The sequence below is a fragment of the Ursus arctos genome, unplaced genomic scaffold (genome assembly GCF_023065955.2).
Source record: "Ursus arctos isolate Adak ecotype North America unplaced genomic scaffold, UrsArc2.0 scaffold_6, whole genome shotgun sequence".
NCBI lineage: Eukaryota > Metazoa > Chordata > Mammalia > Carnivora > Ursidae > Ursus > Ursus arctos.
In genome coordinates this window covers 51,881,750-51,908,404 of record NW_026623078.1, presented here as the reverse complement: position 1 = coordinate 51,908,404, position 26,655 = coordinate 51,881,750, and the positions used below count along the sequence as shown (strand labels likewise).

The window sequence follows — 26,655 nt, the reverse complement described above, 5'->3', positions numbered from 1 at the left end:
CAGCCCACCTCTCTCTTGTACAGTTGCTTCCAAGACCCTGGAAGTATGTTCACATGGTCAAATGTTTCTGTAAAGCTTGCAGAATTAATATATTTTAACTACAATAAAGACTGCCGTCTCTTTCTGCTCAGATTTCCCAAGGCTCTCTTCTCTGGTTGAGTAGCATTGGAGTTAATACAGATTTTGGGGGGCTCTTGCTAGCAGAAATGCAGTTGGGAATACTCTGGTTTGCATTTAATGGGATACGTTCATGTGGTTCTCGGTCACATGCAGCATTACTGCTGATGTGCAGGAATGGCTTCTCCTGCACTCCTAACGACCGATGTGCTGAAGTCCCCAGGTGCGCTGACACGGAAGAGTCACAGAACATGTGTAGAGTACATCTCACTCCCTTAATCTCGTCGGAGAACAAAGCTGTCTGCAGAGTGCCTGCATTTTTTCATATCAAACAAAAGCAGTAATTCACAAAGGGTAAGAAATATGTTTGAATAGAAGTAATAAATAGGCTCCTAGATTGTTTGGTAAGCCAACTAATGAAGAGAAGTGCATCCTACCAGCACATCTGGAAAAGGCTTAGATTCTTTGTAGATTTGACACAATTTATGGGCGTCAATGAAGATATTATAAACTCAACCCAAACCACTAGGAAGACATCCATGACAAATTGGTTAATAAAAGTCATTCATTCAGAGAGTTCTTAATACTTATGATTAGCCACTTCACCAGAAAATGTGAAATGCCCTGAAATCATAATTCTTTTTTTCTTTTCAAGTAGGCTCCATGTCCAACGTCTTTAACTAATGACCCTGAGATGAGGTGTTAGATGCCTCACCGACCGAGCCACCCGGGCGCCCCCTGAAATCATAATTCTTATGTGAAAGAAATTTGAGAGAGATTCTCTTGAATTTGACAATCATCCTAAACACTCACATGGCTTTACGAAGAACAAACTGTTAGACTGAATAATAGCTCTTGAGTGGATGGGCATGAGACATCCCGGAGGATGGCCTGGTTAGGCAAGTGGTGCTAGAATTCAGAGAAGGGATGATCACTGTGCAGAGGAAGTCTGTAGAAACAGAGCTAGTAAATATATATATAATTAATTAGCTAATTAATTAATTTTCTGTAACTTCCACCACCCCACTACCCACCACACTTTTAGTGAGTTTTGGCTGGGGATACATGCAGCATTTAGTCCAGAAATCCTAAAAAATGGGATGTAAATATCCAAACCATTAAAAAAAAAACTTTGCATCATATTTTAGAATTAGAGCAGTCAGTTACCATTATGAATGTGTCCGTGTGGGTTATATATTAGCCTTACCTCGAGGCCAGTGACTATTAATTGATGCCTACAGCTTTTAATAAAATGGTTCTTGCTTTGAAGCCTTCATTTAGCTGAGGGGGTGGGATGTATATTTAGAAAAGGATGTGAATAGTGCAAAATGCTCCTGGACTCAAGTCGGAAAAACCTCTTCCTAGGCTGTCATTCTCTTCTCCCCACGCGCAGGTTCGGTCCTTTCCCAAATTCAGAGCAGGTTCATTCTGCCAGCTCTGGGCAAGCCGAGCAGCCGCGCGGGCCTCCCGCCTCCAGGGGGAGTGCTGTCCAACGCGGCGTGAGGCCGCTCTAGCCCAGGGGGAGAGCCGCCTGTCTCTATGGCCCGCCCTTCTCCTTCCCTCAGCCTGCTGCCGTCGCCGCTGCCTTCTCTGCTCGGCCGTATCGAAGGTACCTGGGCCGGGGCCCGTGGGTGGCCCCAGGACTGAACCGCTGACACCTCCCCTAACGGCCCTGACGCACCGGAGAGGCCCGGGCCGGAGCCTGGCCGAGGGGCCAGGGGTCGGGGGGAGAGGCCGCCCGGAGCCCCCGCACCTACTCGGCGGCCGGAGGGAGCCCGATCGGGCGTCGCGCGTGCGGAGTGGCTTCCCCCTAGGGCTGTGCCGTTCGTCAGGGCTAGGAAAAGACCTGCGAGGGTTCTTGTTTGTTTTTGCGGGTAAAGGCCGTGGTCGTCCGCAGGAGTGGGCCAGCCCGGGTTTGCGGGCCGCCGCGGGCGGGCCCAGGGCGGAACGGGGCGGGGCGCGCTCGCGGTTAATCGGGAGGTCTGAGCCGCAGCCCTCCGCTGGCATTTGGTTGTAGCGCCCGGACCGAGTGTGTGCTTTCGCGGCAGGAATACCGCTGTACGTGGCGGATCGTAAGGAACCCGCAGTCTAGGTGTAAACAGCTGTTGCGGTGCGACTGAACAGTCCAGAATGGCACATAGCCCCGTGTTTAAATAGCCATTTGCCTCTTAATGTGCAATGCTAGGAAACGGGTGGTTAGGTTTTCCAATACAGAGCCCTGCCTCGAGGAAAAGATACATTTATTCTTTAAAATTGGCTACTGAACACAACTGGGGGGGGGTACTATACCACTGAATAATGACACCTCTCACTCTTAAAAAAAATAGCAGTGGTACCAAGAAGCTCCTAGTTTAAACAGCTGTAATATTAGTGGTATAGGAATTATAGTAATAACTATTTTCAGTGCTTACTCTGTGTCAGACATGGTGCTGAGTGTTTGAAATACCTAATACCTCTATTTAATCCTTGCAGCAACCCTGTGAGGTACCATTGCCATTTTACAGACAAGGAAACTGAGCACGGAGAGTCTGAGTTAACTTGTCGAAGGTCAGACAGCTAGCGGAGGGTGAGCTGGGATTTGAGCAGCATCTGCCTTACTTCAGTGTTCTTGGTTCTTTTACCTGTCCATACGTGTTCTAGAGATTTTTGTTTGTTTAATTTGATTTGTAGCCTGAACTGATTTCTCTCAGGCTTAATTTTCATGGCTATATGCAAGAGCCCTATACCAACTCCTTTTTCGTTTTTAAGGAGTTTAATGAGAAAAATGCTCATTACAGATTATAGTGGATTATAAAGTAAGCTTGGACTAAGGCCCTCACCACTACCAATGCAGTTTGATTTGAAATAGAGTTGGGTTTATCTGGTTGTTTGTATGCTTCATCACTATTCTTCATTATTTGTGTTTTGATACCATTGTTATTGAGTTCACTTTGCCTTTACAATATTAAGACAGTAGTGCTAAAGGGAAATGAAAGATTTTTCAATGACAGTAAATTAGTATCTTACTGGATGTAGGAAAGGCCCTGGAGAGAGACTGAAGTAAAAAGGAATGAAGAGATTTTTGGCCTGTTGTTTAGAGCAAATTGAGTTACTGTGAAGCATAAAGAATTTCCATGGTTCCTATGAACATCATAAGGGAAGTCCTATTTCCCAGGAGAAAGAGGTTGGATACTAGAGTCTCCCAAATTTCTTAGCCTTATCAGGGTATAAGAGTTAGCATATTCAACATTCTTGTAGCAAATGTATATTGCCTGCCATGGCCAGGCACTGTTCTACACACGGGATGGAAGGGTGGGGGAAAAAAATCTTTGTCTTCATGGAGCTAACTTTCCACTGGAAGAATGTGAGAGTGGGTACAATAAACAAAATAATTTGAAAAAATTAAAATATATCCAGTCAGATGGTAACTGTTGCTAAGAAGAAAAATAAAGCAGCTAAGGGGGATGTGGTTTTAAAATAAGGAACAGTGTCATGAAGAAGATTCTTGAACAAAGCTGGAGGGAGTGAAGGACAGTCATGGAGCTATCTAGGGGAAGAGTATACCAGGCAGGTGCAGAAGCCCAGAGACTGCCAGTCTTACTGGAGGACCAGCAAGGAGGCCAGCAGGTTTGAGCAGAGTAAGGGAGGGCAGAGTGGGAGTCTGAGAGCTGACTGGTCCTGGTAAAGACCTTGGCTTTTTCTCTGGGTGGGTGAAAGGTTTTGAGCAGAGGAGTTGGGGGATCTGACTTAACATTTTTAAGGAGTCGCTCTGGCTGCTGCGTTCAGAATCAACTGTGGGGGCAAGGATGGAAGAGGGGAGACTGGTTAGGAGGTTGGTTCAGGAATCCCAAGTGAAAGGTGATGGAGGCTTAGACCAGCTTGTAGCTGCCAGGATTTACTGATGGATTGGATGTGGAGTGTAGGGGTAAAAGCATGAAGCATGACTCCAAGGCCTTTTGTCTGCTGTTGGAAGGATGGATTTGTTATTTACCGAGATGGGGAAGGTTTAAGGATGGAGAGATAAGGGGAGGTGGGTGGAGTGGGTATTATGAGTTAGTTCTAGATGTGTCAGGTTTGAGATGCCTGTTCACGTGGGGTTATATGAGACTGGAATTGATGGGAAAGATTCCAACTTCAAATAGAAATTTGGGAATTATTAACAAGTAGATAGTATTTAAAACCATGAGATTTTATGAGATCTGGTCTAAAGGATCAAGGATTGAGCTCTAGGCTTTCCATGTTCAATGGTTGGAGAGATTAAGAACCTCAAAGTCTGAGGAGGAAAAAAAGCCTTTGAAGGTAGTAATGTGGAGTGCCGGAAGCCAAGTGAAGAGAGTGTTTCAGGAAGGAGAAAGTGATCGTCTGTGTCTGCTCCTGCTCAGTTGACAAGTCATGTAAGATGAGGACTGTGAAATGGCCATTGGATTTAGCAATGTGAAGGTCCTCGGTAACCATGCAAGAGCACTTTCAGGAGAATATTGGGTGAGAAAACCTGGGCTAAAACCTGGTTTTACAGAGCGAGTAGGAGAGGAATTGGAGTCTACAAGTATAGACAACTCTTCAGAAAAAGTTAGCAGTAAATTTTTCATATATGAATTATTTAAAAGCACTGTAGTCATTTTCATAGTGACTAATTTTATTTCCAGCTTCACCTGCTTAGCAACTAGACTTGGATTATTTTATCAATGACTGGTGAAGTAAATAATTATACTACTAGTACTGATAATGTATTATTAACCTTCAAAACCAATACACCAGGAAGCTTGTCCTTTATATAACGTATTTCAGGACTCATGAAAGTGCTTGAATGGAGTGTGTTCTTTTGCCACTTTGTTCTTACCTCAGGTTAAAAAATTAAACTTACAAGCGTTACAAGCTGTGCATTTAGAAACAAAAATACACTCCAGAAATTGAGAACTAGGATTTATTTTGAAGTATGCTATCTCAGTAGTAGTAAGAACTGACTGTGCTGATATACATCATTTCTGTTAAAAGAATTAATTCATAAGTGCAAAACTACACTTCTGTTACTTATAAAGTGTGAAGACTAATACCTCATTGCAAATAAATAATAGAAGACGGCGTGGTTTAAAAAGGGGGTTAAATGTAAAAACAAAAAGCAAAAACAAAAACAGAGTGCAATTTTTATTTAGGGACATAAGCTTAGGTTCTTGTGTTTACCCGGAGTAAGTTAATGCCCAAATACAAATACAAACTAATCAGTGAGATACACAGCATGTGGCCGATTTACACCATCTTAGCTGTGGATATAAGCTCTTTCCATGATCCTGTGTACTGTTTCCATAGTAGGTACAGCTCTGTGTTGTAAAGATTTAGAGTGATTAAAATATTTCAAAGTTTAGTGTTATAGCTACTAATTTTTTAATCCATTAATTTTATCTGGAAGATGACAGGTCCTTCAATCTTTTTTTTTCACTTGAGGGAAGTGTTTTCTTAAGTTTGTGCCTTTTTTTGTTTTGTTTTTTCATTTTTTTCCTGTGGGGATTTTTCATGGGTTGGCTCTGGTTTCTAGTTGTATTAATTGTGTCACACATCCTGAACTTTTTTCTTTTCTTTTGCATCGCTTCTTAAGCAGGCCTTTCTGTCCCAGATTTTATTTTCTGCAGTCATTTGTTCTGTTTCTTACTGCTTACAATTTGGATTTTAAATTTCTTTTATGTTTTTACTTAATTTACAGTTTTGTTTTATCCCAGTCTCCTTCTAATACTATTTTTTTCCTCACCCTGAGTTCTTAATTTTTTGTATATTCCTAAAGCGCATTTTTTTCTGGATTTCTTTTTCAATCTTATTGTAAATAATTTTCAGTGGTATGCTTTTCTTCACGGAGAGAACCTCTTCTCTTCTGGTGCAGAATTTTTCATTGACTCCATATTGACTTTGTTTTATTATTCATCCTTTAAAAATGAAAGAACTTTTGAGATTGTCACTATACTATTGAATTGTCATGCCAAATTTGCTTAGTACCGTTCTACTAAAGACTTTTTCTAGATTTCTTACAAGGAAAATAATTAGAGAATTGGACTATATGCAGGCATTCCATAAAGAACTCTGTTGTGGTGTTGACAAAGGATTTACCTATTTAAAATAATTTTTGCTATTATTAAAACTTAAGTTTATAGTTATGTCTTTGTAATAAAGTCCCTTTTTTATGAACCAAGAAGTAGACGTGAGAATAATCAACTTAAACTTTATGTATAAAAATAGAATCAGTGACAAAGGAACAGCTAATTTCCAGATTAAGGGATGCTTGTTCCTTTTTCTTCCAGCTTTATTGAGGTATTAGTGACAAATAAAATTGTATATATTTAGGTTGCACAACATGATTTTTTAAGGGGTACAATGTGATGATTTAGTATTCTTATACACTGTGTAATGTTTACCACAATCAGGTTAATTAGCACATCCATGACCTCACATAGTTACCTTTGTGTGTGTGTGTTGCAACACTTAAGATCTACTCAGCAAATTTCAAGTATACAATACAGTATTACTATAATCACTGTACTGTTCATTAGAACTTCAGAGCTTAGTCATCTAACTGAAAGTTCGTACATTTTGACCAACTTCACTTCCTCCACCCTTCAGTCCCAGGCAACCGCCATTCTGTTTTCTGATTCTATGAATTAGGCTTTTTAAAATTCCACATATAAATAAGATCATACAATATTTGTCTTTTTGTGTCTGGCTTATTTCACTTAGCATAATGTCCTCCATGTTTAATTATGGTATTGTAAATAGCAGGATTTCCTCCTTTTTTATATCTAAATAGTATTCCATTATATATACACACACACGCACACACACACACACACACATACATATACACACACACACACCACATCTTCATCTTCTGTATTATTTAGCTGTCAACTGACACTTAGGTTATTTCCAAATTTTGGCTGTTGTGAATAATGCTACAATGAACATGCAGATATCTCTTTGAGAGAGTGATTTTATTTCCTTTGGTGACATACCCAGAATTGGGAACTTGTTCTAGTTTTAGTGCTGTTCAGGTTTTCTGAAGCTTCTCTTTGTTCACTAAGATCGTTTGCAATTCCTCCAAGACAGTGTTTAGAAACCTTAAATACTGGGGCGCCTGGGTGGCACAGCGGTTAAGCGTCTGCCTTCTGCTCAGGGCGTGATCCCGGCATTATGGGATCGAGCCCCACATCAGGCTCCTCCGCTATGAGCCTGCTTCTTCCTCTCCCACTCCCCCTGCTTGTGTTCCCTCTCTCGCTGGCTGTCTCTATCTCTGTTGAATAAATAAATAAAATCTTTAAAAAAAAAATAGAAACCTTAAATACTTATTATCTTTATCGTCAGTAATTATTAGAGAAACAAAACAATTCTAAGACTAAAACATGTCAAATAAATAGTAGAAATATACCCATTTGATTAAAAAATGGACAATTTGTTGTCTCTAGCTCTTTCATGTAACCATAAACACATATATACCAAAGAAATACTGGTATTTGTATGTATTCGATAAGCTATCCAATAAGTAGTACTTTTTTTTCCCCTGAAAGTTTGTGCCTCTTAATCTCCTTCACCTAATTTGCCCATTTCCCCTTTCCCCATCCCCACAGGCAACTAACAGTTTGTTTTCTGTATTTATGAATCTGTTTCTGTTTGTTTTAGATTCCGCATATAAGTGAAATCATATGGTATTTGTCTTTCTTTGTCTGATTTATTTCACTTAGCATAATACCCTCTAGGTCTATCCATGTTGTTGCAAATGACAAGATCTCATTCTTTTTAATAGCCAAGTAATATTCCAGTGTGTGTGTGTGTGTGTGTGTGTGTGTGTGTGTATAAAACTTTATTTATAAAAATAAATCAGTGACAAAGGAACTGTGTGTGTGTGTGTTTATCCATTTATCTATGGATAAACACTTGTGTTGCTTCCATATCTTAGCTGTTGTAAATAATGTAAATAATGCTTTAATAAACATAGGGGTGCATATTATCTTTTCAAATTAGTGTCTTTCTTTTCTTTGGTTAAATACCTAGTAGTGAAATCCCTGGATCGTATGGTATTCCTACTTTTAATTTTTTGAGGAACTGCCATACTGTTTTCCATGGTGGCTGCACCAATTCCCATTCCCCCCAGCAGTACCGGAGGGTTCCCTTTTCTCTGTGTCCTTGCCAACACTTGTTATCGCTTGTCTTTTTGTGACTAGCTATTTTGACTGGTGTGAGGTCATAGCTCATTGTTTTGATTTACATTTCGCTGATGATTAGTGTTGTTGAGCAGCTTTTCATGATCTGTCTCTGGCCGTCTGTAGTCTTTGGAAAAATGTCTGTTCAGCTTCTTTGCCCATTTTTAAACTGGATTATTTGTCTTTGGTGTTGAGTTCTGTAAGTTCTATATATATTCTGGATATTAACCCAGTATTGGGTATATCATTTGCAAATACCCTCTCCCATTCAGTAGGTTGCCTTTTGTTTTGTTGATGGCTTCCTGTGCAAAAGCTTTTTATTTTGATGTAATCCCAATAGCTTATTTTTCTTTTTTGTTTCCCCTGCCTGAGGAGACATATCCATAAATATGTTGCTAAGTACTAATAAGTAGTACTTTTCATAAATTTCTGAATATAATCACTTAAAAGATATGTGCACAATGTTATTTAGGGATGGTAGCAAGTCAGTCAGAAATAACTGCAAGAATACAGTTTATTTAGCTACCTTTTCCACGTTGGGTCTTTATGAGACTACTTGGCTGTATTTTACTTTTTAAACTAAATATATTAAAATTAGCCAAATAACCTATGTATTTTCTCTTACTAATTACAATGTCTTTTTTTCCTTTAACCTAAGTTTCATTTTGTTTTTTAAGTAGGCTCCACACCCAGCATGGTGCCCAGTGTGGGGCTTGAATTCAGAACCTTGAGATCAAGAGTCAGACACTTAACCGACTGAGGCATCCAGGCGCCCCAAATTAAGTTTAATGTTAAAATGTTCCGAGTGTGACATTGTTGGAAGAGTTTGGTCATTTGTAACTTTGGTGGCATTTTTAGTCCTAAAGTTAAGTCAGTCACTTTTTATCCCAATTGCCAAATAGTACTGCTTCTTTCATTAAAGTCTTTCTCTGCCCCTTCCCCATCTTTTTCTGTGTTTTGCCTGTTGACTGTTATGTTGATTTTTTTCTTAAAAAGCAAAATCAGAGTATCTTTTCAACTTGTTCTCTGGGTTATCTCCGTGGTCAGTTCCTAGAATTTACTCAGCTCTCAGTCAGCATCCAATTCCTTGTGCTGTTTGTTCCATTTAAATGCGGGATTTCTTAGGCTTTAATTCATCTCATTCTTGAAGCGAGTTAGATATCATCACACCCCACCCTTCCTTGGACCTTTGTCTTTCTCTGAAACATGTAACAAAAACAATATTTTTTCCTTCTTAGAAAGCACATACAGCATGTGTGACAGGCACATATAGCAGTAGGTTAGATATCAAGTAGCAATGACCACTTTAGGTTCTGTGTTAAATATTTGGCTCTAAGTAACAGAAAACCTGATTTAAACTGTCTTAATAAAAAAGGGACTTTACTGATGCATGTATTTAAAAAATCCAGAGCTAATATGTGCTTCAAATGAGGTTTAATCAAGGCTTGACTCCCTTTTTCTCTCTACCCTGTGTGCTTCCTATATGTGTGTGGACGCATGCATATATGTGTGTGTATGTGTGCACATGTATATAAAATATATGTCAAAATAAAGCAATTTTAGGTGTTATTTACACACTGTATTTTTAGGGGGGAAAAAAGAGAATGTGTCACTCTAGCATTTCAAGCAGAGTCTTATTGGACTGGTCCCATGTCTACCTCTACATAAACCACTATAGCTAGGGGAATGTAATTACTACATGGCTCAATATAATCAGGACTGACCCCTTCAAGGCATGTGGGCAGTGAAGAGTTATACTGTTGGGTACTATGGGGCAGAAAAACGTAGGAATAGATACTAAGTAGGCAGCCAATATGTCCACTACAGTGGGAGTAGGCTTCTGAGGATAAAACAAACACACATAGTTGGTTTTAGATCAAAATGGTACATTAAGTTCATGTTTCAGTACATGGCCATAATTAATCAAACTTGAAAAGAGGGAACCAGAAAGATGTAGCAGAACAATACATAAATTAAACATCTCTATAGAGTAGAAGCACAGTGCGATGAGTGGAGCTGCAGCTGTTCTGGAAGTGGGCGGTGGGGGGGCAGGGCAGATATTTGGCTCCTGCTGGGTGATAAGGATTAAAAGTGCTTCACACAGGACAGGAATGGAGTAAGGTTATGGCTTGAAGTCAAGGCTTTGAGTAGAAATTCCCCAAGCAGGAAAAGAGTCCAAATAAAACTGTTCTTGACGGCTGCTAGAATCAAATGGCTTAAAGAAGCTGGACCTAGCAAGGCAGAAGGACATGGCAGTCTCACAGCCAGGAACTGAACTGGACTTCAGCTCAGCGACTAAATCTGTAATAGCCCCACTCTCACTGAGAGACAGGAGCTCATACCTACCTTTTATAAGACGTGGTTCTGAACTGCATTCCCAGGAGGCGAAGTGGAGGCAGCTCTCAGAAGGAGTAAGCATGGGGGAGAAGGAATGGAGAACAAAAACAAACAAACCTTTCTCCCAAAATAAGCTTGCAGCACAAATTCCAAAAGGAATGAAGAAGATGCTAAGTGCTAAGAAGAACTCATCCAATAATACGAGCATTGGAACACAAATTCAGGCCTGCTGTAAAAAATTTTAGGAAACCATCCAGCAAAGATTTTTAAGTGTCTATATGCTCAAAGAGAAAAAGGACTCATATTTATTAAAAATGAACCATGGGGCGCCTGGGTGGCTCAGTCGTTAAGCGTCTGCCTTTGGCCCAGGGCGTGATCCCAGGGTCCTGGGATCGAGCCCTGCATCGGGCTCCCTGCTTCTCTGGGAGCCTGCTTCTTCCTCTCCCACTACCCCTGCTTGTTGTTCCCTCTCTCGCTGGCTGTCTCTCTCTCTGTCAAATAAATAAATAAAATATTAAAAAAAAAATGAACCATAAATTATGAAACAAAAAGTAACAACAGGTGGATATGAAGAATTAATTAGAACTCTTAGAAATGAAAAATTACAGTAGTTGAGGTTTTAAGTGTAATAAACTTTTAGACTCAGATCAGCCTGAGCATAAGTGAATTAGAAGATGGAGCTGAGAACTGGACCTAGAATGTAGCACAGAAAAACTTTTTTTTTTAAAGGATATATTGATTGTTGAGTTTCCAACATATATCTAATAGGAAGATACGGTTGAAAAGCACTAGTTGAAGAGAATTTGATAGAATTTAAGAAAAGCATGAGTACTTAGATTACAGATACGTTCTGAATTCCCAGCAGGATAAATAGTCCTCCTAAATAGATCCCAATAAAACTGTAGAGCATTAGGGATAAAGTGAAAAATTTTAAACCAAACGAAGACAAAGACATTCCTACACAAGAACAACTGAACGGAAGCAGACATCTCCTGGCAATAAGATGCCTGGAAGGATCAGAGCGAGAGCTTCAGGGGACTGAGGGAAGGTAACTGGCAACTACAACCTCACGATCACCTGAACTGTTAGTCAAGAATAAAGTCAAAACAAGTCATCTGCAAATTTGTGAAGACTGAAAGAAGCTACTTCTCACAGAATCTCACTAAAAGAAGTGGAAAGTGAACTTCAGCCAGAAGAGTGAATCCAGAGGGGAGGCATGGGATTTTTTGAAAAAGAGTGAACTGATTGATAAAATGTTGATAAATTTAGTTAACTTTTTTTTTTTTTTTTTTTTAAGTTTTAGGGGTTTGGGAGAGGTATTTTTTAAAGATAAAGCTAAAGGGGCGCCTGGGTGGCACAGCGGTTAAGCATCTGCCTTCGGCTCAGGGCGTGATCCCGGCGTTATGGGATCGAGCCCCACATCAGGCTCCTCCCCTATGAGCCTGCCTCTTCCTCTCCCACTCCCCCTGCTTGTGTTCCCTCTCTCGCTGGCTGTCTCTATCTCTGTCAAATAAACAAATAAAATCTTTAAAAAATAAAAAAAAAATAAAGATAAAGCTAAAACTATTAGACAGCAATCATGGAGTGGTCTGTGGTGGTTATAGTGCATTCTGGTCATTGTGTTCAGAATAAAATTCTAGATAATTTTAGACTTTAAGAAACATTGTTAGCATGCATGTCAAAATTTTTGAATAACTAGTCGAAGAAAAGGAATAGAGAAGGAAAAAAAGATGATAAACAGAAGACACAAAGAAGAAAAAAATAAGTAGAAAACACAAAATAGATGGTAAACAGAAAACACACAAAATAGGTGGAAATCAGTCCAAATAGGTTAGAAATCATAGAAAAATGATAGAAAATCATAGAAAATCATAGATAGAAATCATAAAAAATATAAGTTGACTGAACTCACCGTGGGGAAAAAAACCTTCAGAACTGTTAAAAAGCAATCTAGTTTCCTGTTTACCAGACATACATCTAAAACAAAACTATCCGTAAAGGTTGAAATAGGAAACTATCCCCCCAAAGTTATAACTGTAGAATAAAATATAACCATAGTAATAACATAATGTTAATATCATTAATGTCAAATGTTGAGGCAAGAAACATTAATAGGAATAAAGAAGCACACTAATAAACAGTCTTCTGGGAAGATAGAGCAGTGATCCATGTACCTAAACATAGTCTCAAAATGTAACCCCAAATTAGGTGGGATTACAGAAAAAATCGATAAATTCACAGTCGTGGGGAAAAACTGTAGCACTACTTTCAGAAACCAATATATCAGATGGCAAAAAAATTGGAAAAATAAGAATACTTCCACAATAAAATTAACAAGATTGATCAAATGTATGTATATAGAGAGTAGAATCCTGTCTTCAACTAATGCTTCATACATTCTTTTCAGATACACATGGCACATTAACCAAAAGAAAGTCTGTAAATTTTAATAAATTCTTGCCCCAAAGACCATTTTCTTTTACCACAATGCAAATAAACTAGAAATTAATAAAAAGGTTTTCAAATCCCATGCTTGGGTATTTAAAATGATTTCTGTATAATTAATAGGTTTAAAGAGGCCATCACAGAAATTATATAACATTTAAGCAACAATGTGAAATACTGCATGTGAAAACCAGTGGGGTCTAGTTGACACTTCAATGTAAATTTATAGATTTTTATCTTTCTTTTTTTAAAAAGATTATATAGATTTAAGTAAATTTGTTAAAAGATAAGATTAAAAGTGAGTTAAGGATACAAATCAAGAAGGTAAAAAAAAAGAAACCACGTATAAAACTTAAAGTAGAAGAAATTAACAGGACAAACCAGAAGCAGTAAAACAGCGGAGCTGGTTCTTTCTCTCTCTTTTTTTTTTTTTAAGATTATTTATTTGAGAGCGAGCCAGCGCACACATGCAGGGGAAGCGGCAGACTCCCCACTGAGCTTGGAGCCAGATGGGGATGCGGGGCTCAGTGCCAGGACTGTGAGATCATGACCTGAGCCGAAATAGAGTTGGCCGCTTAACCGACTGAGCTACTCAGGCATCCCAGAACTGATTCTTTGAAAAACTAAATACACAAACTTCTACCAGTAATGATCTAGGAAGGAAAAGCAAAACAAGAAAAAGCACAAATAAACAGCATCGGAAACAAAAAAGGAAACAATGCAGATATAATAGAGATTTGTTTTTTAGTCATGAAAGTATGTGATGAATAACTTTTATGCCAATAAATTTGAAAACTAAAAAGTTTAAAATAATGATGTCTGTGGGTCAGGAATTTGAAAGTGGCTCAGCTGAATGGTTCAGGCTCAGAGTATTTCAGTCAAGATTTCAGCCAGGGTTAGCCATCTGAAGGCGTGGCTGGATCTGGAGGATTTTTCCCAAGGTGGCTCACTCACAAGACTTGGCAAAAAGCTTCAGTTCCTTGCTGTCTGCTGGCAGTGCTTCATCACAGGAACCTCTCTAGTACTGCTTGGGTGTCCTCATGACATGGCAGCTGGCTTGTTTCAGAGTGAGTAATCCGTGAGAGAGTAAGGAGGAAGCTGCATTGTCTAATTTATGACCTATCTTACAAACCACTTCTACCGTATCCTGTTTGTTAGTAGTGCGTTAGTAAGCCCATACTCGAGGGGAGGGCATTTTAACTCAACCTCTTGAAGAAAGATGTAGTGAAGATTTTGCAGGCATGTTTTTAAACTAACACAGTGTACTTAATGTAAGTGATACGGTAATACATAGAAAATTCAGGAGAACCTATAGATGTATTAATAGAATTAGTAAGAATTCAGCAGGGTTGCGGATATGAGTCAGCACATTTGCATCAGTTTCATTCTTTGTACTGGTAATAACAAATTAAAACTGTAGTAAAAAAAGGACCTCAATCACAGCAGAAATAAAAACAGTAAGTTTTTAAAAAATAAAACATATAAAAGATGTACAAGATCTTCATGGGGAAAATTATAAAAATGTCTAAGAAGATAGCAGAGAATATCCAGATAGTTCATGTTCAAGGGTATGACTTGGCATAGTAAACAGATTTCCAATAGGCTTTCCGTGGGACATGTCAAAATAATCCTGACACTCAGATGGGATAGAAGATTGCAAATAATTGTTATAATGATTTTGATGAACAGTGTTGGGAGACGTGCCATAGAAGATACCAAGAACTATGATGAAGCCAAAGTAATTAAGACAGTGTGATATTGGCACATATATATCTCATAGACTATTAGAACAGAGTAGAGAGCCAGAAACAGACATATATAGACAGAAATTTATTGTATATTAGAGTTACATTATCCAGTATTGTGGCTATTTAAATTTTAAATGTAAAGTGCCTAGCATAATAACTGCAGTACTAGTTCTCAGCTTTCTGGTGTGCTAGTATTTAGTGCTGCTTTTAAGTATTTTTGATGATATATTGTGGGGCTTAGGGGTATTTTTATAACTTTAAGAATTTATGTCTTGGGACTTACCAAGGGAATTATTATATGAAGAGCCATGTAGCTAAAAACTTGAAATCCTTAGTCACTAACCACTTTTTCTCTTGTTGGTCACAATGACCTGGTAGGTCTCTGGGCAGTCTCTAAAAATAGTTCCTTGGGAAAATGATGTAGGGATTTGCCAGCCCTACTCCCATTTCTGAAAGAGTCCCTAGAACTCAGAGTACATACACTTAAACTGAGCAAACTCACGGATCTGCCATTTTAACAGGAGAGGCTTTGTGGGGGCCAGGTCTCAGTCGGAAAGAAGATTGCTGTAATTCATTGTCCTTTTCACTTGGAATTACTGTTCTATTGACGAAGCTATCAGGACTGCTGATTCAGCTCTGCCTTGGAATACTAGCATTTCCCACTTTGTGCCCCACATTTTAGGTTCCTAAGTGGCAGCATGAGGAAAGCACCAGCCAAAAAATACAACTTCTCTCTGTAATTCTTATTTTTATCCTCCTAAAATGGACTAAAAAATTTAGGGGGGGAAATCCCTATTTCTCTTTTCTTGAACCTAGAGTCATTTGTATGTCACTCCCTATTTTCTTTTCTCTGGGTATCAGAAGATGCCTCCCCAAAATAGGTTGCCCCCTAGTCCAAAGGGGGGGGGGGAGCAGGCAAGGAAACAAAGGCTTCCCTTAAAGTCTCAGACATCTACTCTTCATCCTTTACTTGATTCCTACCAAAGGTTTTATCCTTAATTCTTAGGGAATTAAGGAAAAAAGAGGAACTGTCTCACACCCCAAATGGTGGTCCTTTTGTGGCTATACGTAACCATGCCATTTTTAGAGGCTATTTGGTTAAGTTGGTTCCTTAGTCCTCTCTTCAGTCGTTTTTTCATCGTATATCCTTATTTACCAGGGCCCCTAGAGTTTGGAATAAGTGAGGTAGGATGTGGGTCTAATAATGATGTGTCAGGAGTTCTTGACTTTTAAGGGTCTATGTAGGCCATCACTAAGCAGTATGGAGCTCTAGACCGCGGTGATCCACATAGCTTCACATGCAATCAGAGCACACCTCAAAGAAGTCTACTAGATCTTCTGTGGGCTCGTATAGCCTAGGGAGGGCCCTCGTCCACCAAGTCACTAGGATGGGTGTTTTGTGTGAAGCATGCCGTACGTGCTAGCATCCATCTGGTGCACCATTTAAAGCATTAGATGGGGACAGATCACAATAGAATTGTGACAAACTGTTATGTTGAGGATGATGTACCTTATATTTCCACCGTGAATCATGAATGGAGTTAGAATCTTGAGGATAAGGGGTAGCTTGCTTGTAAAGTAGCAGGTTAAGTTATAGCCTTTCTGATTCTCAGTATCCTTCTATGTAAAATAAGGAGATTGGGTTGGATAATCCTGAATGGCCTTCCTGGTCGTAAAAACTTCATGGAAGTATTCAAGTTTCTCCTAAGAACAGAGTCTTGTGCCTTCAGACTATTTGAGGTGAATCTGGTTTACGTTTTGTGAACTATTTAGAAAATGAGTAATTTACAAAAGTTGTAGTTCCTGTATTTTTAAACAACACCAAATAAATGAATAAGTAGGAATGTCATTTTTTAGGGGGGAGGGGCAGAGGGAGAGGGAGAATCTCAATTTCACAACCCTGAAATCATGACCTGAGCCAAAATCAAGAGTTGGATGCTTAACTGACTGATCCACCCAGGTGCCCCAGGAATGTCATTTTTCTTTAGCACTTTAATTTTGTATAAATGAAGTCTGCTAAGGTGTATTTAATGAGATTTAGATCTCCGAATAGTCCTGGGATCATATTTATGCTATTAATTTGCTTTGTAAATCTTTTTTTAATTGAGGTATAATCAACATACAACAATATGTTAGGTACATTTTTTTTTAAGAAAAATTGAACTTCATCTCAACTCTGAATTTTCACTAATTAAGAATTATTGAGAATGATAATGGTAAGTAACTAAAATAAAGCAGAGAGGAGCGCTGGCTAGTTCATTCAGTAGAGCATTGGTCTCTTGATATCAGGATTGTGAGTTCAAGCCCCACATTGGGTGTAGAGATTACTAAAATAAGTAAGTTACTAAACTTTAAAAACGAAAAACAAAAAAAAAGAAATGAAACAAAAACTTGGAAGGTGCTCGCTCCCTCCTCTTGCTTTATCCTTGTCCTAGATGCTAAAGTTGCACTTGAAGCCCAGATAGGCCACAAGGTGGCACCATTGGGTCATAAATAAAATGCTACTAGTGCAGAAAACTGATTTTTTAAAAGCACTTGATTGCAAAAGCAATACATACGCATGGAAGACTTCAGATTGACCTTCCAGTGCTTATTTAATATCTTTATTATATAATTACGAATTATAAACTGAAGACTTCCTATGGAGGAAAGCCCCTTGCTAAGAATTTTAAACATGCTAAAATTACACAGTGAAGATTTTGGAAGATGCCGAAAGGTATTAGAATAAATAAAATATCCATGGTACCAGTACTCCATTTGTGAACAAATAATTTTTATTTTAAGCCAATATTTTTACAAAAGTTGAACTAAATTTTATTTTATTTTATTTATTTATTTTTTTTAAAGATTTTATTTATTTATGTGACAGAGACAGCCAGAGAGAGAAGGAACACAGCAGGGGGAGTGGGAGAGGAAGAAGCAGGCTCCCAGCGGAGGAGCCCGATGTGGGACTCGATCCCGCTACGCGGGGATCACGCCCTGAGCTGATGGCAGACGCTTAACGACTGCGCTACCCACGCGCCCCTGAACTAAATTTTAATAATGCAAAAATATAAGTAAGACAGATGTTGGAGGAAATATATATCAGAAATTTTTTGATTTTTTTTTGTTTTGTTTTTTTGATTTTCTGATGGAGAAAGAAAAATTTAGACAAGTGTTTTCTCACTATGCCAATGAGTAAGAAATACATGAGAATAACGACTCCAGAAATTTAGTCACTTCCTGTAAAGTAGCAAATATTTCCAAATATTTTATTGTTGTTTTCTCACACTTAGAAAAGATTACTTTGAGAAGATTGCAAAGAGTTAATTCAGAATATATGACTGAATATTTCCTGTAAACATGTGACCGATGTTTCCTGTAAAGTAAGAAACATTTCCAGATATTTATTGTTTTTTTGCAGAAAAATTTACTTTGAATGAAATGATAAGGAGTTAATTCAGAGTGTGTGGGCTAGACTAATGTTTCCCTTTATGTAATCTTGGATGAAAAGTTTCCTAAACTAATTCATTATATGAAGAAGAATCTTATGAAAGCAAACTTAGTGCCATTAGTTTTTTGCCCATAAAATGAGGATAATATTTACCTTATATATAAGGCTTATATGGGGATTAAATAAGTCGTTCCAGGAAAAACACTTAAATAGTGCCTGGAATATAATAACTTAATGAATGTTAAATGTTATGTATCTCATGTTGCTAAGCAGTTGTTGCATAGTAATAGCAGACATATAAATAAATCCTTGTTCCTTTTTTCATTAAGCTTTCTTTCCTAAGAATGTTTACTAAGTAATACCTGATTAGCCTACTTTTAATTATTATATGAACTTAAACGTAATGAACTGGACTTTGTAGCATTCTGTAATTCACACATTTCAAAATAACCTCACCTTTATTGCTTTAATAAAGTTTTAATTATAAAGTAATTGATAGCTTGGCATTGAAGAAGTCACAAAATTAAGAATTTTAAACAAATCAAGTTAGACTTGGAAATACCACAGAATTAAATGTAAAGTAAAAATGTATCTGTAGTAGATCCAGATCTGTCTAAAAATTTTTCTTTTTGAACTTCTGTTAATTATTTTTGAGACTTGGAAGTAAAATCCAGAAGGTTCTACTTATAAACATCCTCCTTCACGTGTTCTTCATGGTGCTGGAATATCCTGAAAGGATAATATTCTCAATTTTTTTTTTAAGTTACTTCCATGCTTTCAAAAAGGGGGCTACCTTTTTCCTTTTTTAAGAACTCAAAACAAAGATCCACTATTTTGCCTCTATTTTGGACAGATACCTCAAAGGTTAAGAATTGAGATTCTAGCCGGACAATCTTTGAGAATTTATTTCCCAGACCCTTCTAAGACAGTCTTTCAAAAAATCAATAAATAGGGATTCTAAAAGGGATTCAAATTAAAGTGAACTGTAGTTTAAGATGAACCATACACCAGAATCTTTGACGTTTTATCATGAGCAAAGCAAGCATTGCATCAGGATTGCTGTCAAAGTAAAACTATTGTCCGTAAAGAAATAAGCCTCGGGGGACCTGGGGGCTCAGTTGGTTGAGCACCCGTCGGACTCTTTGTTTCAGCTCAGGTCACAATCTCAGGGTTGTGGGATCAAGTCTGCTTGAGATTCCTCTCACACTCTCTCTGTCCGTCCCCCACCCCCACGTTCTCTCTCTCTCAAATAAATAAATCTTTGAAAAAAGAAGAAAAAAAGAAGTCTAATTCCACATTATAGCTGGATGCATCCGTGTCACATCTTTTAGATACATCGCCTGAGAATCCATTATGGTAGTCAGATTTTGAAACCAAAAATACTATTTTAAAAGTCTCTTAGACTATGTTTTTGTTTTTTTAAGATTTACTTATTTTAGAAAGAGAGCAGGGGGAGGGGCGGGGGAGGGGCAAGCAGACTCCCTGCTGAGCGGGGAGCCCCACGCAGTGCTTGATCCCAGGACCCTGAGATCATGACCTGAGCTGAAACCAGGAGGTGGTCCCTTAACTAACTGAGCCGCTCAGGTGCCCCTCTTAGACTATGTTTTGATTGGCTTAAAATGTCAATGAATTTAAATTCGGGTAAGAGGAAAAATGCAAAGCAAATTTCTTTAATGTGGTAAAGAATTTAATAAGAAAATTATGGAAAATTATAGAATATTACAGAATGCAACCATTAAAAATTGTTTTTGGAAGACTGGTAACATGGAAGGATATTCATGATATGGTAAGTAAAAAGTTTAACATTTGTGTATAGTATGAATTAAATATATATTCATACAGAGAAAAAAGGCTATAGGACTAGCACCAAAATAGTAAGAATAGTTACTTCTAGTTGGTAGGATTATGGGTAACTTCTTTTCTTTGCTCATATTTATTTTTGTAATAAATTTATAATAAATTATAGAATTAGTCATAAAAAATGTTACCTTAAAATTTTGTTAAGATGGGGGTGCCTGGGTGGCTCAGTCAGTTAAGCGTCTGCCTTCGGCACAGGTCATGATCCTGGAGTCTCAGGATCGAGCCCCGCATTGGGCTCCCTGCTCAGTGGGGAGTCTGCTTCTCCCTTTACCCCTCAGCCTGCTCGTGCTCTTCTCTCTTTCTCAAATAAATAAATAAAATCTTTAAAAAAATAAAATATAATCTTGTTAAGATGAACTTAATTGAGTGTGTAATCCACAAAGAATTATTGGATTCTCCTATCTCTAGATTTTTAAAAAATGTGCCAGGCACTATGTAATCTGCAAGGATACACATCTCAAAGCCATTTCTTGCATTTTAGGCACAAGGTCTGGCAGGAATTTTTGCAAACAATTGTGAACAAGCACCTGAGCTTTGTATGAACCATTTCCTACTAATTATCTTGATAACTGTATAGAGGTGGCATGGCATATTAGAAATATTGTAGACTAAATTTGAAGCCCATTCTGCCACTTAACAGCAATGTGGCCTTAGACTCATTAACCTTAGACTCATTAACCTTTCTGAGCCTTGGAAATCACTCTATTAGAGAAATATGGCTATTGAAGATAAGCAGGCTGAAAAAATATATTATTAACATTTTGAGAAGGAATTAAATTGTTAAAATGTTTACTCGTGCAGAGCTAGATTTCTTTTAGATGTGGCTTTTTTTCCTTTTGCCTAATGTCTGTGGATCTGTACAGCACTTGGATTTTAAGAACAGTAATTCTAAAGTGCTAGCAGTTAGGATTTAATGACTTCATTGGAAGTTCTTATTTTATGGTTCTTTAAGGTTATTTTTATATTTTAAAAACAGCTGTATCCTTTTAAAAGGCTAAGAATAACCACATGAGGTATAGAGAGTCCAGATTTGGGTTTCCATTTACTGTATATCACTCTCAGTTTTAGTACTTTTCTATGATATTAGAAAATGTAGGCAGTCCGATTTGATAATGTGTCTCTCCAGGTATGCCATTTTTCCCTTGCATTTTGCTGAAGTGTCTGGTGCTTTGATCTCTGATCAAAGTTGCTATGTAGGCATAACGTCAGTCCATTTGAACCAAGAATGTAGCACTTAGTTTTGCCTTTCCCAGTGGCCTTTCAAAATGAAAAATAAATCAATACATTATGTATGGTTGGTGATATTGGATATAGAAGACCAATTTAAAGTTAGGTTTAATGAGTATATATTAAAATACGACAGGTTTTCTCCATTAGTTCTTAACCATCAAGAATATTATCTTGAAGTTATGTAGATGTGACCCAATATTAACATAAAAGAAAAATAGAAAAGAAAAGGAATATTAACTAGAACTTCCAATCAAGTCAGTAACTCACATGCTTCCACTAAAACCTCCTTGTTGTTTTGTCAATTGTATTGAGACAAGCGCTGTGTGGTATTAGGAGCTCTTGTTACTGGTATCTAGGTGACTGCTTCATCCTAAAAGATGAGTGGCTCCATCCTTATGAAGTCTCTTAGGCAGTGCCAGGCCTCCAAGATGTGACCCCCCGAGTCCTCCTTTTAACAATCCCAGGGAATTGGCCTCTGAACTAGTCACTGTCCCTCATGGACACTGTCCCTTAGGAACCAGGCTATGGTGAACAAGGGGAGGATTTTCTGGGGCTTGACTGTTCTTGTGGGTTTTCCTCTTCCAGGAACCAGTTCTCTTTTCCTTTCTTGGATGTCTTTACTCCCCACTAGAGGTCACCCCATTGCTAGATGCTGCTACCAGGGGATCAATGCTCAATGTTCCGTGCAGGCTGTCTTCGGTGCAGTAGAGAACTGTCGCCCCAGAGCTGTGCCCTTCCTCACGAAGCTAGAAACTATTGATTTTTGAGTACTTAAGTCACACAACTAGTAAGTATCTGAACTGGGGTTCAAATCCTAGGAGTCTAGCTCCAGATACATTCTGGGTGAGGTAGCCAGGCTCTTTTAACATCTTCTGACACTAGAAAAACTGCCTCTCTAGAGTATTGGATACTCCTGAAAGTAGTCCCTCAGGAAAGTCAGACCATATCTTACCTCTCTCCCTCCTCTTCCTACCTTGAAAAGCAGTCTTCACTATGTCTAGCTTTTATATTCATTTACAGGGGAACAGACTCAGCCCTCTGTGAATCTTGAAAGATACTAGTTCAGGGTTCACACTCGCACATTCATGTTTCTAACTCTTACTTGTGGAATGGTTCTTACTACACACTATCTTTGGTAAATACTAGGGCCCTTATTAATGCTTAATCCAACAAACTCTTCTGTAAATAACCTCTCACTGTCCTGGTTGCCTGAGCCATCCAAACAGATGATCCCAAAGAAGACCTTACATTCTTTTTTTCTTTTTTTGCATGGGAACAGTAGGCACCTTCAGACTTGACTGTTTTTTTTTTTTAAGATTTTATTTATTTATTTTAGAGAGAGAGCATGGGAGCGCACAAGGAGAGGGAAGGGCAGAGGGAGAAGCAGACTCCCTGCTGAGCAGGGAGCCATGCAGGGCTCAATCCCAGCACCCTGGGATCAGGACCAGAGCTGATGATGTAACCTACTGAGCCACCCAGGCGTCCCATCAACTGTCTTTTAGTCCAAATCTTTAAGCCTCCAGACCAGCAGTTGCACCCCTGGCCATTTGTTTTAGAGAAACAAAGATGTTCATTCACATAAAAACATGTACCCGAATGTTTTAGAAGCTTTAAAATAACACACCCAAACTGGAGACAACCAGATGTCCTTCAAAAGGTCAAAGGCTAAATAAGCTGTGGTACATCCATACCACGGAACACTATGCAATAGAGAAGAATGATACTATTGATACACACAACCTGAATGAATCTGCAGAGAATTATGTTGAGTAAAAAAAAAAAAAAAAAACCAACCCCAAAAGGTTACATACTGTATGGTTCCATTTATATAACATTCTTGAAATGACAGAATTCTAGAAATGGAAGACAGGATAGTGGTTTCCAGGGGATAAGGTGGGGTGAGGGTGGGAGGGAAGTAGGTGTGGCTGTAAAAGGGCAATATGAGAGAGTTTGGTGATGGAAATGTTCTAGATTTTGATTATCAGTGTCAGTATCCTAGTTGTGATATTATAGTTTTGTGAGATATTAACATCAGGGGAAACTGGGTAAAAGTACACAGGATTCCTTTGTACTATTTCTTTGAACTTCGTGTGAATCTACAATTATCTCAAAAAGTTTAATTAAATCTTTAGTCCTTTTCACTCCTTGAACCATAGTTAATATGTGTTCTGAGTTTTACTCACTTTCATAACTTCTTGAGAAGCTATTAATAGATTGCTAGTGAGTAAGTTCTAAATGGGGTCTTAGACATTTTCTTGGCGGGTTTTAAGTACAATTAGGTCTAATGCATTTGTGTAATATTAAGTTTGAAATCACATTAATCTATAGTTTGATCAAATGTACTTTCTTATGGAGCTTGTCATCAGAAGAAAATGTCAGAAGCATTATCTTGTGAACTTAAAGAAACTTTTTAAGTTTTTATTTAAATTCCAGTTAGGTAACATACAGTGTAGTATTAATTTCAGGTGTACAATGTAGTGATTCAACACTTCTATACAACACCCAATGCTCATCACAACAAGTACACTCCTTAATCCTGATCACCTGTATAATCCATCCCCCCCACCCCACCCACTCCCCTTCTGGTCACCAAGTTTAGGAACTTTCTTGTGAATTTTTAACAGGTCATTTGAAGGGGTAACTATATAATCTATAATTCTGTCTCCAAATGAAAAGCAGAATTTGTCCTTTTCATAATGTGAACCCTGCTGTCTTCAGAATAACACCTGCACCATTTCAACATTGAAAATCATATATTAGAGGTAGGCTTTAGTCATGAAGATTCAGCCCCCAATGGTCAGGATAAAAAAGTAAAGGTACAATACTTTGGGTGAACTCAGAATATTTGTGCAAGGAAATTAAGTGGTTCAGTAATTTGAAGTTTGTCTAAATTGGTACATGTAATTTGTCAGCCCTCATCTTCTGGTCTAGCCCTGATAACCCTTACGATACAGCATGACTTATGTATTTAAATGGAGCTTCATAAAATACCATTGTTTCTCATACAAGTTTATTTAAAGGGATTTGATAATATTGAGCATGAATGACCAGTAAAAGCTTAATCTGAATCTCAGCCTGAGCTACAAATTCGGGATTTAGTCTTTATATCCTACCACTTAGCATAGTATCTGCCATATTTTGAGCACATAGTAAATGTTAGTTTCAGGAATTAATACTGATTTTTTGTGGTGCCTACTGTCTGTGCATGACCCTACTTCCACGATCCCTTACAAGAAGGGTACAGTGGGGCAGACAAGGTCCTTGAGATGTCTCTGAGTGCAGAGGGGAAACCTGAGGGGGTCCCAGCAAGAGCATGAAGGTGGGGCAGCAGCACCTTTCAGGAGGAGCAGGGTCTGGCTTGTGGAAAAGTGCAGATAGATTTGGGCCAATTTTTCTTTCACATTGAAAAGCAAAAGGGGCGGGGGATCAATCTCATGGGGGAGATTTAAGTACCAGAATTGAGAATGGATTAGAAATATTTTTCCTTAAATGTATCCGGTTTGGTTTAAATGTAAATATTGGTTGTTTTTACTCCCCTCCCCATGCAAATAGCATTTTATTTCTAAAAGTGCTTTTGTGGGCTACTCTGAGATCTAGCCACCATTTATAATGTGAAAAATAGGCATTCTGAATTCCAGTAACTTAGAATGAATAGTCAGAGTCCAGTTTGTCCTCTACTGATGGCACATAATTTGATTCTTTTTATCTTTTTGACCATGCTTTCTTGTTTGTGGGCAACAGAACCACTCCTTAGGAGGCCTTCTGTTCTCCCTTTTCACTACTTTATTACTTGTCAGTTACTACTGGCCTTGCAAATTAATGCCTTACCCATAGATTTTCCAGAGAATATTCACAGACCCCACCAGCTCCTCTGTGTTTAATAGAACAGCTAGACTTCATGTCACACCCTTGTTATAACCAAAGTTTCTATTTACTGTAGATCCTTGCTGTCACATTTCTGGATATTCTGTTGAACCTTCTTAAGAATTCAGAGAAATTGCTGGGTGACCACTGAAAGAAAGATCTAATCTTCAGGCTTACGTGAGTATTTTTCTGCTGTCAACTTCCTCACAGTGTGTGAAAGCTTCGATGCCTTGCTTTATGGCAGATTCAGTCCTGTGATCAAGATGAAAAATGTTATCTATCATTGGCCTTATTAAATTTGGGGGTAAAGTTAGTTTCTCAAGGACAGAAAGAAAAATCACAAAGTACACCACACTTATTCTCACTTAAAAAATAAACAAGGAAGGCTTTTTTTTTTCCCCACTGAGCCAACATTCAAAAGAATCCCAAGTCTTCAAACCACAAGAATTCTTACTGTGTTAGAACCAAAAATACCAAGTAACTTGTTTTTCATTATCTATTCTTACAGAATTTAACCAAAACACATTATTGCTTGAAAAGCTCTTGATATGTGGTATTTTATTTTTTCAAATGCTTTTGATAGTTTTGTCCTTTTTTATGATCTAATCCAGTGAATACTGTAGGGGAAAATAGGGAGGTTACCCTGAAAAGAGAATTCTTGACTATTTTAATGAGTAATTTCTTCTCAATGGGTTAATTTCTTTAAAAAGCATTATATAGTATCATAATCTGAAGTTATTTTATCTTGATCTAATTCTTAATCCTTAGCAGATTTTTCCCATATTTAAAATTATCCTTAACAACTCCTTCTCACCTGTTATATGCAGCACGTCATTAAGTTGTACTAATTCTATCTTCTCTATCCCTCTCCAGTGCGCTCCCTTCTCTGTGCCACTGCCTCAGATCAGGCTGTCATCATTTCTTGGCTGGGTTTCTACAGTGACCAGCTGATTGGTCTCCCAGTCTCTAGCCTTGACCCCCTCTAATCTAACCTTTCCCTCTGACAGAGTAATCTTTCTGAAAGACCATCCCATTTCCTTGGCTTGAAATCTTTCAGTGACTCCTTATTAAAATTCAGTATAATAACCCTTACCATAGAGTTGTTAGGAAGATTAAATAAAACTCATTAGGCACCCTTGGTGTGATGCCTGGCTTGGAACAGGCCTTCAGTGTGTGTTCCTGAATCCCATTGAGGTTAGCCACAAGAATAGATGGGTCTAACATCCAGTTCCATCAGTGTTCCAGAAAGAAAGACTTTGTCTGACAAATTACAAGACAACCCTGTCTGTGACTCAGCTTTTGTAACTGTAGAGTGAGGGAGTCATCTCTGTAAATACATTGGTCTCTGCTTTTGTGATTTCTTCTTTTGGTTTGTTTTCTATTCAGTTTCTTAGTAAGGTTTCTTTTGTCAGACTTTAACTTTCCTTAAATGAACCAAGAGGAGGTCAGGGAGACATAACAC

At 38.2% G+C, this 26,655-nt stretch overlaps 1 protein-coding gene across 6 annotated transcripts in view; it reads left to right on the top strand.

Annotated features, from left to right (window-relative positions):
- The first annotated feature begins 1,629 nt into the window (after nt 1–1,629).
- ANKRD46 (ankyrin repeat domain 46) overlaps nt 1,630–26,655 on the top strand; it is a 190,784-nt gene continuing 165,758 nt past the window's right edge. For 4 of the 6 annotated variants that reach the window (XM_057308121.1, XM_057308122.1, XM_057308123.1 and 1 more), the window contains exons 1-2: nt 1,638–1,726; nt 25,270–25,370. The gene's annotated coding sequence lies outside the window, so the exon portion shown is untranslated. Of the gene's footprint in view, nt 1,727–25,269; nt 25,371–26,655 lie in introns of all 6 variants that reach the window. The other 2 variants (XM_026495645.4, XM_057308120.1) reach the window with 2 other exon arrangements.